General features: G+C 40.5%; 1 pseudogene; it reads right to left on the bottom strand.

The window, feature by feature from the left end:
• Nucleotides 1–5,047: 5,047 nt before the first annotated feature.
• LOC109558335 (large ribosomal subunit protein uL30-like) lies at nucleotides 5,048–6,676 on the bottom strand (annotated as a pseudogene).
• Nucleotides 6,677–6,996: the final 320 nt, after the last annotated feature.

Consider the following 6,996-nt stretch of genomic DNA (forward strand, 5'->3'; position numbering starts at 1 on the left):
GTTTCTGAGTTCTGCATCAGTCCTCTTGGCTGTGTGACTTTACCCAACAAACTTGCTGTGTCTTGGGTTTGGGCAAGTGAAAAGCAGAGAAGATTCCTGCAACCTTAGAATAGCTGTTATGAATCACCCCAGGCCTATGGTGTCCGCTTCCTGCTCATTGGCTAGTGAGCATCGAAGGAAGTTCAACAATCCCATCTGTTAAATATAGAAGAGGAGAGACCTCAGCATCAAGATGTTTTGTGCCTGGACAGCTGCCAGCAGTAGTAACAAGGTTATGTCCAAATCCTTGGCTCCAGCTAGCCAAGGCATTCAGTAAGAAACCGTCTTCCAGCTGTACTTTCACTGATGATCAGAAAGGGTTACCATGGAAGTTGTCATATTAGAAAGGTCAAAGTTGTCTCAGGAGCTTCAGTGCAGCTGAATTTGGTATGAGATATATCTGAATGAAAAGATAAAATACAGAAGAGGTGGAAAGAAATGCATGTGTGTTTCTTCCAAGTATGTTGTTTTGCTGCTGTTCAGTTGCTAATCTTTACAACCCCATGGACTGCAGCATGCCAGGCTCTTCCATCCTCCAATATCTCCTGGAGTTTGCTCAAATTCACGTCCATTGAGTAGGTGATGATATCTAACCATCTCATCCTCTGCTGCCACCTTCTCTTGACTTCAATCTTTCCCAGCATCAGGGTCTTTTCCAGTGAGTCAGCTCTTCACATCAGGTGCCAAAGTATTTGAATTTCAGCCTCAGCATCAGTCCTCCCAATGAATATTCAGGGTTGATTTGCTTAAGAATTGACTGGCTTGATCTCCTTATAGTCCTAGGGACGCTCAAGAGTCTTCTCCAGCACCAGAATTCAAAAGCATTAATTCTTTGGTGCTCAGCCTTCTTTATGGTACAATTCTCATATCCATACATGACTATATACAGCAATCTATTTGAGCTAAATTGTGTCAAAATAAGTTCCAAATGAATGTGGTCTAAATTAAATTACCTGATAAAGGAATGTGAGAAAAGGAAAAATATGTTTATAATCCTGTAGAAATCCCTAAAATAAAAAGTAGGATATGAAGAAAGGGTGGGTTTTAATGGTGTCAGAAAGGTTTTCATACAGATTGATCCAAGAAGGAATGCTGCAGCCACAAATGTTCTCATGATGCATCACACGAATCCTCTGTGCCATCCTTCAGGAGTTTTCCTGTCTTTCATCACTTCGTTTAGTGAGGCTCACATGTCCTCCCCTGCTCCTCACCATCTGTCCACACCTACTCCTCCTTCAGGGATCCATTCTGTCTTCTCATTATGCTTCAGGTGGCAGTTTAACAAACTCTCCAGGAAGATTTCCATTATGCCATTCAGCCTTGTTAATTCCATTTTACAGAATACGCTTTCTTGAGAACTTATATTTTTTGGAGGGTGTGGGGAATTGTTTGGTAGCCATCTATCACTGCTAACCACTATATTCCCAGTTTTTGTCATACATCCTGGCACACAGAGACCATTACATAACTGTGAAAGGAAAGAAAGAGAGGGAAGAGGCGAAAAGGAGTAAAAACAGCGAGGAAGACCAACAGGGAGGCCACTCAACCTACAAAGGTTTTCTCCCTTCTTTAAATTCATTGGAAATTGGTTCTTTGCCCTGTATTGAATACTTAAATATATGCCACTCTGATACAACTCTTGTGTTTTCTGATGTACAAATATTGCACACACAGTTAAGTACTTAAATGTGTAAGACTCATACCATTCATATGTAAGAATACAGGAAATACCATATGCTGAGAATGGCATCAAAAATGCCCTTGAACATGTAGGTAATTTATCATTAATCTTCTAGGGTTTTATCTGAAATATTGTTTTTATTGATCTTATTCACTTTTTAAATTGTAATTTTTTTGAAGTATAGTTGTTGGCAATGTTTCAAGTTTACAGAAAAGTGATTCTGTTACATATATATATGAATATATTCTGTTTCTTCTCCATTATGGGTTATTACAGGATATTAAGCATAGTTCCCTGTGCTATACAGTAGATTCTTGTGGTTTATCTATTTTATAAATAGTAATTGTATATCTGTTAATCCCAAATTACAAATTTATCCCTCTCCCTCTTTCCCTTTTGGTAACCATAAATTTGTTTTCTGTATCTGTGACTCAATTTCTGTTTTATAAATGGGTTCATTTGTATTATTATTCTTTTATATTCCACATATAAGTGATCTCATATAATTTTGTCTTTCTCTGTCTGACTTCTTCCACTTGGTATGAAAATCTCTAGGCCCATCCATGTTGCTGCAAATGGCATTATTTCAGTCTTTTTTTATGAGTAATATTGCATTATATATTGGAATACATACATCTTCCTTACCCACTCATCTATCTGTGGACATTGCAGTTGCTTCCATGAACTGGCTATTGTAAATGGTACTGCTGTGAACCCTGGGGTGCATGTATCTTGTCAGCTTAGAGTTTTCTCCAGATATATACTAAGGAGTGGGATTGCTGGATCATATGGTAACTCTATTTTTTTTTTTTTTTTTTTTTAGTTTTTTAAGGAAACTTCATACTGTTCTCTAGTGACTGCACCAATTTACATTCCCATCAATAGTGTAAGAGGGTTCCCTTTCCTCCACACCCTCTCTAGTATTTATTATTTGTAGATTTTTTGATGATGGCCATTCTGACTGGTGTGAATTGATACCTCATTGTGGTTTTGATATGCATTTCTCCAAAAATCAGTGATGTTGAGCATCTTTTCATGTGCCTGTTGGCCATCTCTATATCTTCTTTGAAGAAATGTCTGTTTAAGTCTTTTCCCCATTTTTTAATTTTTTTTTTTATTGAGCTGTATGAGGTGTTTGACTATTTTGAAAATTAATCCCTTGTTAGTTGCATCATTTGCAAATGTTTTCTCCCATTCTGTAGCCTTTTTGTTTTGTTTATTGTTTCTTTTGCCATGTAAAAGCTTTTAAGTTTAATCAGGTCCCATTTGTTTATTTTTGCTTTTATTTCCATTACTCTAAGAGCAGATCCAAAAATATATTGCTGAAATTTATGTCAAAGAGCATCCTGCCTATGTTTTCCTCTAGGAGTTTTATAGTATCTGGTCTTATATTTAGGTCTTTAATCCATTTTGAGTTCATTTTTTATATGGTATTAGAAAATACTCTAATTTTATTCTTTTACATGTAGCTATTCAGTTTTCTCAACACCACTTGAATTTGGGCCTTTCCGTGGGGTGATATAATCCTTAAAAATCCTAAATGCCATCTAAAAGTCGCAAGGGGTTCTTACTTTCCAGCTTTCATTGCCCATCACTCTCAGCTTCACGTTTCACGTGTGTTAGTTGCTCAATCGTGTCAGACTCTTTCAATTCAGTTCAGTCACTCAGTTGTGTCCAACTCTTTGCAACCCCATGAACCGCAGCACGCCAGGCCTCCCTGTCTATCACCAACTCCCAGAGTCTACCAAACCCATGTCCGTTGAGTCGGTGATGCCATCCAACCATCTCATCCCCTGTCATCCCCTTATCCTCCTGCCCTCAATCTTTCCCAGCATCACAGTCTTTTCAAATGAGTCAGCTCTTCCCATCAGGTGGCCAAAGAGTTTCAGCTTCAACATCAGTCCTTCCAGTGAACAACCAGACTGATCTCCTTTTAAGATGGACTGGTTGGATCTCCTTGCAGTCCAGGGACTCTCAAGAGTCTTCTCCAACACCACAGTTCAAAACCATCAATTTTTTGGTGCTCAGCTTTCTTTATAGTCCAACTCTCACATCCATACATGACCACTGGAAAAACCATAGCCTTGACTAGACTCTTTGCAACCCTGTTAACTGCAGTCCGCCAGGCTTCTCTCTCTATGGGATTTCCCAGGCAAGAATACTGGAGTGGGTAGCCATTCCCTTCTCCAGGAGATCTTCCTGACCCAGGGATCGAACTCAGGTCTCCCACATTGCAGGTAGATTCTTTACTGTCTGAGCCACAGGGAAGCCCACTTCACGTTTTAAGCTCTATCAATTCTGAACAATGTTCATAGTTCCTCAGATGCTCTTTCTGTCTTCTGACTGCAATGTTTTCTTCTGAGGATCAAACTCTACTCATTCAAGATTTACTACATCCTTCACATCATCTAGGAAGCCCTCTAGCATTTCCATCACCACCTCTGTTCTACATAAATTACTGTATGAGTCCCTACTAAACTGCAAGACTATTTTCTTTGTATTCTCGGGGCTTAGTACATGGGTTGAAATTCATAAACTCAATATTTATGAAACTGAGCTATTGTTCATTTTGAAGCTACACCCTTCATGATTTCACAGACTTCACTTCAGCCTTCCTGAATATTTGCTCCAGGTTAATTACTGTAATTTGTGTGTGTGTGTGTGTGTGTGTGTGTATGTACTTCTTTCTAGTTGTATTTCAAGTTCCTCCCAAAACAAGGCCCTGGGAATCCCCAAGTTGAAAAACACCCTTGGGCTTGGTCTATTGCTGTCTTGTATTCATACTTGGGTATTCATTCACAAACATTAAACTCCAGGAAAGAAGATGTGACAAAACAGGACTCCCTCCTCCATGGCATGAGTCCTTGGCTGGTTTCAGAGTGGATGGTGGCCAGTGGGGAAAACACACAGGAATTTTTCCTTGGAACTGAGGTAGGATAAAAAGGGCCTGCTGTGTATATCACCATCTTTTCCCTGACACTTCCCCTTCAGTTTCTGAGAATATAACAGTAAATAACCTTTGAAGATGGGCTTCCCAGGTAGCCCAATGGTAAAGAATCTGCCTGATCATGCAGGAGCTACTTGAGATGCAGCTTTGATTCCTGGATCAGGAAGATCCCCTAAGGGAGGAAATGGCAACTCACTCCAGCATTCTTGCCTGGAAAATTCCACAGACAGAGGAGCCTGCCAGGCTTAGTCCATGGGGTCACAAAGAGCCGGACATGACTGAGCGACCAAGCACGCATGCAACATTTAAAGATATTGGGTAACATAACATGAAACGAAAACGCACGCTTCCAATGCACTGTGCTTTCAGAGATTCTGGGTTTAGCTCACCTGCCCAGTGAGCTGAGTGCTGTGTTTGCCTCCATAACCAGGTGAGCCCACCTCCTTGAGGAAGCCCACTCTATTCTTGGTAGCACAGTGGGCCACTGAGAGTTGGAAAAGGCACAAGAACCCTGAGATCACCTGAAAATTCTTCCCTAGCAAGGCAATTTTATGAATGAAATCTTCCAAGCAAATGACACCAAACTTCCCCCAGTGCTGTTCAATCATTCTGTCTGTCAGAGGGACACTTTTATTCTTGACCTTGGCTTGTCTGTGTTCCAAGTTAAGTTCCCGAACAGACTTTAGATTTGGAAATCCCCAGGTCACATAAGGGTTTCTCTGGTGGCTCAAACAGTAAAGAATCCTGCTGCAATGCAGAAGACCTGGGTTTGATCCCTGGGTCAGGAAGATCCCCTGGAGAAGGGAATGCAACCCACTCCAGTATTCTTGCCTGGAGAATCTCATGGACAGCGGAGCCTGGAGAGCTACAGTCCATGGGGTCACAAAGAGTTGGACACAATTGAGCACACACACACACACACACACACACACAGGTCACATGAAGTTCCACTATTCCAAAGTGAGTTTATGGTAGGAAAGGTTACTTCCACAAAGATACCACTGAAAATCTTATTCAGGCAAAGTCTTGCAATGATCCTCAGCACTAGTTAATTCACCCCATTAACCCTTTGGATGCCTAGAATAAAGGTCAAGAAATGTTTATCTGGGACTTCCAAGCCACGGAGTTTCACTTCTAACTGTCTAAGTCACACTCTGTTATGCAGTTGCTACCAGGAATCATTTAGGAACCCTGATGCCTAAACTTGAGCTCTTTTCGTTTCCTCTGCTTCTTTCTTGCAAAAGCAACTGCTTTTCTTGGGTAGCTTTGAGGGCCTGATATGCCTTCTTCTTTCTAGGTGACTTTCTGGAACCGCCATCTTTCTAATGTTGCAGCTACTGCTCATGTGCAGCCCCAGTGCCTTAACAAACCCTAGAGAGGTCGGATGGGAGGGGGAGGGAGGCTCAGGAGGGACGGGGATACAGATATAATTATGACTGATTCATATTGTTGTACAGCAGAAGCCGACACAACATTGTAAAGCACTTATCTTTCAAATAATAAAAATTTTAAAAATAAATAAAAGATAACCACATTAGGATAGGGCATGATACTTACCAGAAAAACATTTTCCACATTAAACCATCCTTTTTTAAAAACTGTATATTGGTTATACAAGCCTGTGTCATAAATTTAACAAAATTATTCATTCCTAAAGAATTACTTTTAAAAAATATCATACTATTGTATCCTCAGAAAGTGGCATTAGCTTCTACCACACAATAAGAAAAAAAATGGCATTAAATGGACATCTTGAAAATAAGATTGCATGCTTTTAGTCCAGGCACTCTTCAGGTTTTCCTCTTTCTTCTTCATCCTATTCCCTCTCTCCTACCATTTTCCTTCCTTGGTTCAGCTCCATTTCCCCTCTGCTTTCCAACTGCCAGTGACAGATGGGACGGGACTTGCTTAAACTCTTGTAGAGCAATCATGGGTTTTAAGTTTGCTGATGGCTTTTCTAGAATGAGGATAGAGGCAGCGTGGAGCACAGACTGGGAAGGTAGGCTCATGCTCCCAGGTTCTAAATATCACCAAATCAGAAGACAATTGCATTTGTGAAATTGGATAGAAACTCTTTTTATCTTTGAATAACCCCCTACACCATTCTTAGCACCAAATGCAAAAGAAAGGGTGAGAGAAAGGGCAAGAGTATTTATCAGAGAGGGGACTCTCTGCTGGGACGTTATAAGTAGCATGAAGAAAGAGTGAATTAGCTTTCAATTATCAGTGCTAAACCCACAAAGGAAAGGATAGGAAAAGCCTGCATCTAACTGTAAAGAAGGCTGGGGAATATTATCTAGCTACATGTCCAAATGAAGAGTTTGGGGGT

Source organism: Bos indicus, chromosome 5, assembly GCF_029378745.1.
Source record: "Bos indicus isolate NIAB-ARS_2022 breed Sahiwal x Tharparkar chromosome 5, NIAB-ARS_B.indTharparkar_mat_pri_1.0, whole genome shotgun sequence".
Lineage (NCBI taxonomy): Eukaryota > Metazoa > Chordata > Mammalia > Artiodactyla > Bovidae > Bos > Bos indicus.